This window comes from Cyprinodon tularosa, unplaced genomic scaffold (assembly GCF_016077235.1).
Source record: "Cyprinodon tularosa strain WSP-4 unplaced genomic scaffold, ASM1607723v1 ctg718, whole genome shotgun sequence".
NCBI classification, from domain to species: domain Eukaryota; kingdom Metazoa; phylum Chordata; class Actinopteri; order Cyprinodontiformes; family Cyprinodontidae; genus Cyprinodon; species Cyprinodon tularosa.
The window spans coordinates 324340-336361 of NW_024039472.1; the positions used below are offsets into that span (position 1 = coordinate 324340).

At 38.9% G+C, this 12022-nt stretch overlaps 1 protein-coding gene across 1 annotated transcript in view; it reads right to left on the bottom strand.

Annotated features, from left to right (window-relative positions):
- Positions 1-3418, bottom strand: part of cabp4 (calcium binding protein 4) — a 46676-nt gene extending 43258 nt beyond the window's left edge. The window contains exon 1 of the mRNA XM_038269046.1: positions 3351-3418. The gene's annotated coding sequence lies outside the window, so the exon portion shown is untranslated. The remainder of the gene's footprint in view (positions 1-3350) is intronic.
- Between the last annotated feature and the right edge of the window lie 8604 nt (positions 3419-12022).

The window sequence follows — 12022 nt, forward strand, 5'->3', positions numbered from 1 at the left end:
ACATCAGAACTGTTATATTAATCTGGCACTGGGGTCACCCTTGTTGTAGCTTAAAGCCCTGCCGGTAGTATGGGCTACCCTCCAAAAAGGCCACAGTCAGTGCATACACGTCTGCTGCAGTGTTAATGGCGCTGTTCTGCAGCGCAGCGTACTTAATGCCTATTACTTGATGTGTTAACGGGTCGCGTTGCGGGTTAAATATCAACGGGTCGGGTTCAGATTTGAATTGAAGATATCCGCGGGTGACGGGTCGGGTTCGGTAGTCATCCTAACGGGTTCGGGCGGGTGCGGGTTGGTAAAACTCGACCAGTGCAGGACTCTAATCCAGGCCACTTCGCTATGTGGTGCTGAATCTGATACGAATCTGATGTTTTCAAATGCAACCTGTGTCTGAACGGCCAGGTCGCATTCATCTGACCTGAACACCATTAATATCCGACAAAGGTCACTATTCTGGGTCTTGCTATGAAAAACAACAACCATGGCAGACGATGATGGGGAGAGCAGTATTTATGTTTAACCATCTTGAAAAGATTGTGTTTTTATGGTTGGGAAAAATTGCTAGATGCGCTCCAGCACTACATCCATGTTTACTTCCGTAAACACGAAGCATGTTTGCTTGTGACGTTGTTTTGTGTTCTGTGCATGCGGGACATTTAAGCTGTGTGAATGCAGTTTACACAGGACATCACATACAAGTCGCATATGTTTGGAAATGTGAACAGCAAAAAAATCGGATTTCACAAAAAAAACGGAATTGAGCATCAAGGCCTGCAGTGTGAACGTAGCCTTATACTCCCCATCTGCAGTAAGCCAGGGCTGGATTCTCCTCATTCATTCATTCCAACCTTGACCCATGTGCTCCCCTTTGTTCTGGTTCCTTGTTCAGTTATTTTTTTAAATTATGCTTCTGTTGCCACTACTCCTTATCAAATCTTCAAGAAACCCCCTCAGCTTCTGTCTCTGTATTTGGGTCCACTTAAATCCTCCATACAACCTAATGATGACAAATTAAGTAAAGGTATCTTAAGTTATGAATGAGCCTTTATGTTTTTCCCCTACTGAGTGATTGACGCTGAAGACACTGAAGAATTGTATTTATTACACGGACTCTAAGGCTATGAAAAAAAAACTGGTATTTAATTGTATAATCAGAGCAAGTTTAATAATGGTAAGTGAAAAAAATGCATTTCTAGAAGCTTCTGTTTTAGACATAATTAGGTGTGCCAACTTTAACTCTGTTTCTTTGCATAAGTAGACATATACATACTTCTTTAATCTTTTTTTATATTTTATCCCTTTACAACGCAAAAAAAATATTTCATTGATATTTCATCTGAATTTTCATTACAGTATTGAATCATTTGCAGTTTACACAACAAGTAAGATAAATGTATAAATTCACAAACTCCAGAAAATGCCTCTTGCCCGAAGCCAACAGATGCGTTAGCCTCGATACAGAAATGTTTTGGACCAATGAAATGCAGTGACATGTATGGTGACAACACATCAATCAGAGGTGGAAACTGAAGCAAAACCAACATGGTTGTGCTGGTTTTTGCTGGAATACCTTTTTTTCCTACTTCCAAAACAAGTGGAAGGATGTGATTTTGGCATCTGTGGATGGGAAGATGTTAGTGTGTTCCTCCTGACTGGATTTGGCAAGAGTTTGATTTATCAGTTACGAAAAAAATCAAGAATGTGATAGCTGCCACTCCTGCTGTGATTGGCTAAAAACTTGACAAGGGAGACAGGTACCCAATTAGCTCAAAGTAAAGTGCTGAATGTTCCTCCCTTTGGTGAACATGTTCATCAGCATGTTTCCCTTTTCCCTAATGCTGCCACTACTGTGATACACAGCAGGCTACTGTCTACAGTGTCAGCCATGTCTTGGTGGGCCTGCAATTTTGCAATCCTCATTTCCATTTACAGATGAATGCTTAAACAATCCTTTGTTAAATGTTTAAAGGTTGGATTGTTGTTTTGCTTTAAACTTCTCCATAACTTTCTCCCTTCTGTCAGCCATGTTCCATCATTTCTATAAAGATAATAAACCTCAGAAGCCTATGTTAATTTAAATTGCATTACACACATGGGTAATTTACTTGATAAATAATATCATGGAGATTTTTTTAAGGATATCATGTTAAGGAGCCTGAATATCTTTATAAACCCATTTTTCCAATTTTATTATGTGAAATCATGTTAAACTTTGCATTATTTTCCCTTCCTCGTCACATTTTATGAAACTCTTTTTGTTTGACTGCCAAATATAATCCCAAAAAGGTCAATACTAAATAATCAATAAAGCTATATATTTCTTTTTCCATTTAATTTATCCTGGATACATTTAAGCTAAAGAAAAGCTATAAACAAGTGAAAAATGTAGAACCTCATGATAAAACACAAGAAATGTGCAGGGCCTCCTGGTACATAATTATTAACCATCAAAATCAAGAAGATAAAGGAAAAAGATAATGAAATTAATTGGTTTTGTTTTATGTAAAGGAGATATCTTTCCTAAAAAGTTAGTAACCATGAACACATGTATCGCTCCACTCAGTTAACTCTGAGTAATGATGTTCCACTGGCTGCATTCGTATCTTCTTTTCTACTTTTGCATAATCGTTATTTGTATGCTGTCCAGACAATCAATCAGAAAGGGCTGAGCCACCCTCTGTCTGAGCTATAAACAAGCAACGATAATGCAGTCAGGTCCATCTTATCTTCACCTATTTCGACACCTTGGTAACACTTTGTCCTGCTGACACCACCCCAACCCACCACCACATTCCCTCCAGCACTGATATCATGTCACAGCTCAAAAATGAGACTGTAACCGTTGAAGATATTTCTACTTGAGATCACAAAGGAAGATCTTTTTGCAGTTTTAAATACATCCTTATTGTTTAATGTTTATCTAGCCTGATTACATCTCCCTCCGACAGATACTGGAGGCCAATCTGATCCCAGACCTGGTGCAAGTGCACAGCAAGCAAATCAACATGGAGCACACATATTGAGTAATTACAAATGCTAGCGGAGGTCTGGCCATCTGTTCGTCCAGCAAAATATAATCCTGATAATCAAATAATATGTATCTAAGAGGAAATGACTGAGTCTCATTAGAACCTGTGGGGGCTGCCTCAGACGTGGCCTGTGCACAGAGTTTGCAGCCGACAAATGAGCCAATGCAGATGCAAGCTGAATTATTAAAGAGTACTGAGCAAAACAGGTTAACACCTTACTACAAATCATCCAGACAAAAAAAATGGTTTGGTAGAGGGATGCTCATTCTCCAGCTATAATAAAAAATGACACACATTGTAATGATAACAATGCTTACTTACACGGACAGCTCTTTTGTTTGTGCTTCTTAGGTGACAGGTGCAGATGGAGTATATGAGTTGAAGTTCCCCTTACCTAACCTGGGGATTATATGATAAGAGGTGATTATCTAGCTAAATATTTCAGGATTAAAGATGTACGTGGCAGCCCAAATGCGAAGGAACAGCAATGTGATCTGCTAACATTAACTACACCAGCTTAATTTTTACCTATTGCTAAGTAAAAAAATAAACAAAAAAATAAAGAAACTGGACTGTAAGAGATCATGTAAGAATATTTATCTTACAAAAAACAAACATATTCAGATTAAAAAGAGAAACCACAATGATGAAAGGGGTAGTTGTTAAATACTTGCTGAAATGCAAAAATAATAAATATTGTTTTACAAATAAATAATTAAATGTCTTTGGTTACATTTACATATCTAATATTACAGCTGTTCACTGAATGGAAAGTTTCAGAGTGAGCTGGTAATACATGTGTGAAAAAACCTATTTAAATAAGTGAAGTGAAAACAGAGGGGAGATGTCAACATTCACAAGATTAATTAGCTAACATCTCAAGAAGGAACGGTCCAAAAACTGCATAGTATGTGGGAATTAGCTTTTGCATGTCAACCAATTGTAGGCTCAGCACTCCCAGTCAAAAATCTACATACACTAATCATAACAAAATTTTTTATTTAGCAAGGGAAACAATTATAGTAGTTGTTTGCATGTATACTAAAGAAAGACACAGCCTTTTAAGAATCAGTAGTGAAAACATTTCCATGAATATCAAGTGAAAAATATAGAGTAAGGAAAGGCTTTACTTTAATCTCAATTTAATTACAAAATACTTGTGTTACTTGAGTCAAGGAAAATGGGATAAGCGTGTTAGAAAATGGATGGATGGATGGATGGATGGATGGATGGATGGATGGATGGATGGATGGATGGATGGATGGATGGATGGATGGATGGATGGATGGATGGAGTTATAGTCATCCATAATGTCCTTTATCATATGAAAACAGAGGGGTTCCTTTAAAAGAGATGCCTTCTTTAACAGCTTGTTAAGCTTTTTTAGGTTATTTGCTTTGATGTCATTTCCCCAGCAGGGGATGGCAGAAGAGTTCCCCCTTTCAACAACAGACAGCATCTTTCTACAAATACTAAAGGACCTAAGCTTCCTTGAGAAGTATAGTCTGGTCTGTCCCTTTTTGTAGATGATTATGCAGTAAAGTTTCCCCAGTAAAGTTTCTTGTCCAGGTGAACACCAAGGTATTCATGCCTTCTCCACCTCCTTTTCTCCCATGATGGTAATAACATATGACTTCTTCTTGTTCCTTGTGAAATCTACAGTTATCCCCCATGTTTTGTCCACATTCTTCTGATCAGATCAGATAATTGTTTTGCACAACTGTTGGTTGCCACAAAGTGATTCACAAGCTCCTTGTACTCAGCCTCTTTTCCATCCAACTACTGCAGAGTCAACTATTTCTGCAGATGACAGGAGTCTGTCTTGTACTGCAGGCTGGAGGTGTACAGAGTTAAGAGGAATGGTCAGAGTACCGTCCCCTTTAGACTACATGATCAGACAGTTGACCATTCAGTTTCACAAACTGTAGTCTGTCAAGTAGTCTTTGATACAGGCGATCATTGAGTCTTCTGGAGTTCCTAAGAGCCAAATCTGATGTAAATTAGGATGAACTATGTTAAATGCACTGGAGAAATCAAAGAACATGATCCTTTGAATTAGACAAACTTTATTGTCATTTTGTACACACAGAGTGTATACAAAACGAAATTTCGTTTAGTGCAGCTCTCATGATATTTCCAGTTTCATGGTAATGGGGAAGAAGCTGTTTTGAAATCTGCTGGACCTGCATCAGATGCTTCGAAGCCTTTTCCCAGAGGGCAGCAGAGAGAACAGTCCATGTTGGGGGTGTGAGGGGTCAATTATAATGTTACAGGCTCAGGACAAGGAATAGGAGCGCCGATGATCTTCTCTGCAGTTCTCACTACTCTATTTACCATCTTCCGCTCTGCAATGCATCAGATTCCACACAATATAGTGACATAGCTGGTCAAAAGCTCTCTATCGTGCTTCTTTAGATGGTCATGAGGATGGGTGGGGGCAGATGTGCTCTCCCCATCCTCCTCAGGAAGTACATGCTTTTTGTGCCCTTTTGACCAGTAAGGCGGTGTTTACAGTGCAGGTGATGTTGTCTATGATGTGCACCCCCAGGAATTTTGTTCTGCTGACCACCTCTACAGCTGAGCGGCTGATGAGCGATGGAGCGTGGTTAGGCCGGTTCTTCCTGAAGTCCACAATGATCACTTTCGTTTTCTCCACATTCAGGATCAGGTTGTTATCTTAGCACCAGTCCACCAGCTGCTCCAACTCTTCTCTGTAGTCCTGTTAGTTGTTGACTCTGATGAGGCCCACCACTGTGGTGTCGTCTGCAAACCTCACAATGTGATTGGTGGTGAACCTGGGAACACAGTCATGTGTCAACAGGGTGAACAGCATGGGGCTCAGGACGCAGCCTTGAGGGGAACCTGTGCTTAGACTGATCTGAACTGAAGTCCAGGAACATAGGTGTTCTTCTCCTCCAGGTGTGCTAAGCTCAGGTGAAGGACAGAGGAGATGGTGTCTTCAGTTTTGTCGGTAGGCGAACTTAAGTGGGTTGAATGTTGGAGGAGACTGGAGATGATGTGTTCTTCAACCAGCCTTTCAAAGCACTTCATCATAATGGGAGTCAGTGGGACAGGCTGTTAGTCATTGAGTGAGGTGACCTGAGGCTTCTTCGGGACCGGAATAATGGCAGACCTAAAGCATGCTGGCACTATGATTTGGTCCAGCAAGGTGTCGAAAATGTCTGTGAGGACACCGGCAAGCTGACCTGCACACTCCTTGTACACCTGCCCAGGTATGTTATCTGTGCCTGGGGCTTTTCTTGGGTTGACTCTCCTCAGAGTTTTCCTCCCTTCAGCTATGTCAAGGTTGAGTGCCTCCTTCCCCTGGTCTGGAACAGCTTTCACTGCTGGAGTGTTGTTTAGTGCCTAAAACCTTCCAAAGAAATTATTTCGTTCATTTAAGAAGAATCAGGGGGAGGGTGTGTTTTAAATTCAATTAAGTTTATTTATATAGCGCCAATTCACAGCACGTCATCTGAAGGCACTTTACAGCTCACCAGATCATACAGTCAAACTGATTGAAAGTCTTCTATCTAAGAAAAACAAGTCCAATGCCCAGACTCATTGACTCAAAGGCAGTCCATCACGCTAGGCATGCTTGTAGCAACAGTGGAGAGGAAAAACTCCCTTTTAACAGTAAAATACTCCAGCAAAACCAGGCTCAGTGTGAGCGGCCATCTGCCAAGGCCGACTGGGGTTCAAGGAGACAGAAGCAGAGATGCAAAAGGCAACTGTAAAAGGTGGCCCAATCCAGGAAAAACACAGCCAGGCAGACAAGCTCCAAGCGAGCACATCCAGCCAGTCACAGTCAGAGAAACAGGACTACACTGAAAAACAGGCAGATCTCAAACATTTATAAACAAAGGTGTTGATTGCAGCAGCACAGCTGATATTTCTCTCCAGGATGGAGTCACAGCCAAACAGGGACAGACGAGGCAAAGCTACTATGAGAAAAACCAGAGAGAGCATAATGTTAGAGATTCAACTAAAAGATTCTGCAGATTGGGAGAGTAGAGATAGAATTAAGCAGTATGAGGAAAAGGGCTCCCTATGTCCTCTAGAAGTCTAAACCTAAAGCAGCAAAACTATAGAGATAGCTCAGGAAAACCTGAGCACCTCTAACAATAAGCTTTATCAAAAACGACAATTTTAAGCCTATATTTAAAAGCTGACAGGGTGTCTGCCCTACGGACTAAAACTGGTAGTTGGTTCCACAGGAGAGGAGCCTGATAACTAAAAGATCTGCCTCCCATTCTACTTTTAGAAATTCTACGAACCACTAGTAAACCTGCAGATTGAGAGCAAAGTGCTCCGTTAGGAACATAAGAAAAAATCAGATCTCTGATATAAGATGGAGCTTGGCCATTTAAGGCTTTATATGTGAGAAGGATTTACCAGGAAGCCAATGAAGAGAAGCTAGGATATAAGAGATATGTTCTTTCTTTTTAATTTTCATCAGAACTCTGGCTGCAGCATTTTGGATCAGCTGAAGGCTTTTAACTACAGTTTTTGGACTTCCTGATAGTAAAGATATACAATTGTCCAGCCTTAAAGTAACAAATGCATGGACTAGTTTCTCAGCATCACCGCTGGACGGGATATTTCACATTTTTGCAATATTGCCCAGATGAAAGAAGGAAATTCTAGAAACCTCTTTGATATGGGCTTTAAATGACAGGTCCTGATACAAAATAACACAAAGATTGTCTACTTTATTATCTGAAATCAGTTTAATCCCTTCCAAATGAAGTGACTGACTAATCACACTGCAAAAAAACATCTAGAAATGAGTAAAAATGTCTTAAATTAAATGTATTTACCCTTAATTTGAGCAGGTAAATAAGATGATCTGCCAATGGAATGAGTATTTTTACTCCTAAAATAAGATAATTAGATAATATACACTTGAAATAAGACAATACAATTGTTATTTTCTTATTTTAGATGTAAAATGTCTTGTTCCATTGGCAAAATGTCTCACTTACATCCTCAATTCAAGAAAATATGCATTTAATATGAGCAAAAATTACCTATTTAGATTTCCATTTTTTGCAGTGCAGCTTCTTTTTCAAAGTCGTGTTGCAGTCTGTGATCGCCCGTATGCCCTGCCACATCCTCCTGGTGTTGCTGGCATTGTGGTAAAGATCCTGGATTTTCTGGCTGTGGTTCAGCTTCGCTGATCTGATGGTTTAAATATGCAGGCGCTGTCCTCAATACCTCTTTATCACCATACTTGCAAGTTCACATTGTTGTGGAAGGGAACGGCACCTTCATCTGATTTGGTTTATTACAAATGGATAGCAGGTGGGCTGCATGGCAGAGTTAGAGGATGAAACATTTGAGATGTGACAGGAAAGGTATGAGTCAAAAGGGGGGGTTAATGGCGTGGGCAGGAGACAACAATGCTGAGCATGTTCCTGAACTAAACCTTTTTAAAAATGTGTTAATTTCATTGGCTCTGCACAGAAATCTATCCATGTGATCTTCCTCTGCTTGAAGCCTGTGATCTTCATCCCTGATCACATATTTCTGATATTGTTCTGCTGGTAATGTGCAGATTGACACAAAAAATTTGATACCTTAGAATCCACAATTTTGGGCTCTAAAATCAATTCTTAAATCCAAAAATCCATGCATTAAAACGACAGTCAATTGAGGTGACGTAAATCCATAAAAAAAAAAGTCTAAATACAGGATTTGGTTCTAACTACTTTTGCTTGCCCCCAGTGAGTGCGTAATGCATTAGTATATTCTTCAATGCACTGCGTGCTGCTACTGCTCAGTCAAGACTTTAGTGTTTATGTGAAAACAGTGAGAAGTTGTTGTAACACAACAACCTCTTAAAACATATCAGGTCAAACCACAATAATAGCTATGCTTACATGTGCAAAATGTCCCCCAATCCGAACTAACCAGAAATTCAAAATCTCTGTTTACATGGAGACTAAATAAAAACATCTAATCATGATGTGTGTATGGATATACCAAGCGTTTGATCAGATGAAATAAATTGAGCATGTGCATAACTATCACATTTTTTCAGAAATGTTTCAGTAGTTGAAGAAGTGGTCAGTTTTATATCCAAACTCGTACTTGTCCGCTAATCCTAAACTTTAGATACTCTTTGTCTCTGCCCCTCACATTTCTTTTTCTTCAGTTCTTCATTCATGTCTGTTGATGTAGTGTTTTTCATTTTGGACCATTGTGGCCTCTTTGTATCCATATTTTTTGATTTTGGTGGTCATTTTAGATAAGTTAAGGGCTCAGCTGTACCTTATGCTAACGCTCCTACACTACAGGGGTTGAAGGCAGGAGGACATGTTCTTCCGCACGTTACATTTAGTTACTGTAGGAGTAAAGAGAACCATCACGCTGACATTGCACATTTGCGATTGGAGATTATTTTACTCCAAAGATCCGAATGGGTGTGTTCATCGTAGGCAATCTTCATGATGATCGGATAAACCTCTTTAATGAATATAATTTCTTTCCGATCGGACCAAATCAGAATAGAATCTTTAGTCTGACATGAAACATGTTGGACATGTCATGAAACATTTTTTGTCTGACCAGGCCTAAAATAATGTTATTTTTGTTTGCTTGAATTGTCATTAAAACAGTTTCTCTGTTTTGTTTATATATGTCAACATTTTAGTTAGCATATTCATTCAATTTAGGTCAATTTAAGTTTTATATACCTAGAAACTGTTTACACATTTGCACATTTGAATTGGCCGTTAACACATTTTAAGTGGCCGTTTTGACATTTATCAGCTTGACTGAATTTGTATTTATGATATCTGAAATGTATCCATCCATTTACGCTATGCTTATCCTAAGCGGGGTGCCTATCTCCAGCTGTCTACAGGGGAGACAAAGAAAAAATGTTTTTTTAGATATCAGGATAACATATTCAGTAAAACTAATGCATATCAAAACAGCTTGCTATAGTCTGTTGTGACTGCGATAAGATTACGGGATTATTTCTTGAATGGTATTGAATCAATGTATCTATTTAGGTGAAATCTTCTGGCCGCAGGTGAGGATGGAGTCTAAAAATGTTGTTCTAATATATAGAAACTATGGATCATCTCATGGGTCCCTCCTCATGTTGATTCACTCTTCTTTTACATAGTAAATACTAAGTGGCTGTTTGCAGCCATGCTTTGAATGTTATCATTCCAAAAAATGTTTGTTATTAGTGGTTATCAGTCCCATAGATTAATTTCAGATTGTTCCAGTAGAGTCAGTAGGGTGTCATCACTGAGTGAATCCTAATCCTAACCTCAAAGTAATTCCTTTACTCCCTGTGAAATTAATGAATCCATTTACATGTAATCTGAAAGTAATTCAATAGTTCTTCATGTACTATAAATATAAATAAATAAAAATAAAATGATCCGCATCTCGCTCATATTGAACAAATCTCATGTCCTGTCAACTGAGTTGTAGAATCCTCTCCCAATAAATATTTAATTCTCACTGAAACAGAGGTTGAAAAAACTCTTTGTGATATGAAAAACTCAGAGTTTCCCATATTTTAGGTTTAGAAAACATTATGAAACGGACCCCAGGGCATTGAGGTATGTGTTTGTTCAGACTCGACTGTCTACATGAAGGTACAGATCAGACTTCCTTCCTCAGAAGGCCTTGGTGATTCAGTGTTTGAAGCAAGATGCTGCATTCTGTCTACAAGTCAATTTCGACAGTGTAATCTCTGCTGCCATTATTTGCAGGGGTAAAAAATTACTTAAAAAATCTCAAAAAGTTGAGAAATACAGTTCTATTCTACAAACTCCTCTAAAACCTCTGGGGATGATATTACATGGGATAATTTTTTATAAAATAAAGAACATTACAGACCTCCATTGGCATACTCCTTCGAAGACTGTTAAACAACAACAAATGTCTTCGGTCAAAGGCTTCTCCAGATTGGGTGCAAGACAGAAAGTAGAGGAGATCCCTTCGGCCAAAACCAATTGACAAAGGATAGATTAACATAGGTGTTATGGTTATGATTCCATGCAGAAATTGATTACTGTCTTATTAACCCAGCTATTTCATTATTTCCCAAAAAAGATTTTGCTGATGGTTGCTTAAAGGTTCTGTTTTTTTTTCAGATTTTCAGCTTCATTTCATGCAAAAAATTATGATGCTCAGTGTTGAAGGGAAAAGATGGAACTTAAAGGACATTACATTTTTTCTTTAAACATCAGAGGAAACAGTAGTATTAACACAGTTGTTCCACTCCTTGACATTAAGATTTTGCCCTGCAGAAGCCACTGCCTGAACTTCGTTTCACTTTGCTAAACAAGCCTTCAGCTTGACATGTGATTTAAATGTAAATGTCATTTGGCTTTGATATAGAGTGGTAAATATGGCAAAAGGGATCAAGCTAGACATTTTAAAATGTAAACCGTCCTTTAAGAGAAGAAATATTCTGCTGAGAAGCCTTCTTTGTTTTCTATAGTAGCCTGTCTTGTAATGAGAGCAAAGACTCTGCACTCAAAACTGCAGGTGAGGCAGTATAACTTTCCTGCATTCTTCCTTGTCATGCTGCTTACTCTATTTTCTGGTTTCTTTTTTCTGCCCACTCAGGTTGTGCTGCAGTGGGACACAGTGAATAAACCGATTCCCCGTGCTATCGGGCTTTGGCCACACTCAAATATGCTTAGTCCTTCTAACCAAAGCCCTTCTTTAGCACTTTGATTATTTCTTTCTTTTATTTCAACCCTTACTATTGCAGAAAAAATAGACCAAAAAAAAGTGCAGTAATGTGTGTTTCACACATCAGTCAGATCTCAACAGAGAGTGGACCTTTGAACTGATGCGACAGCATGAAGGTTCACAGACAGGGAGCGGGCTATATCTGTTTAAGAAGAAAAAAGATAAGAATGTATCCTGTACCATTATTTAAGGTAGCTCAGCACAGACATTGAGAGAAGAGGTTATAGAGTTTTTATTCTGCAGTATAAATGATTTAGTGCTACCTG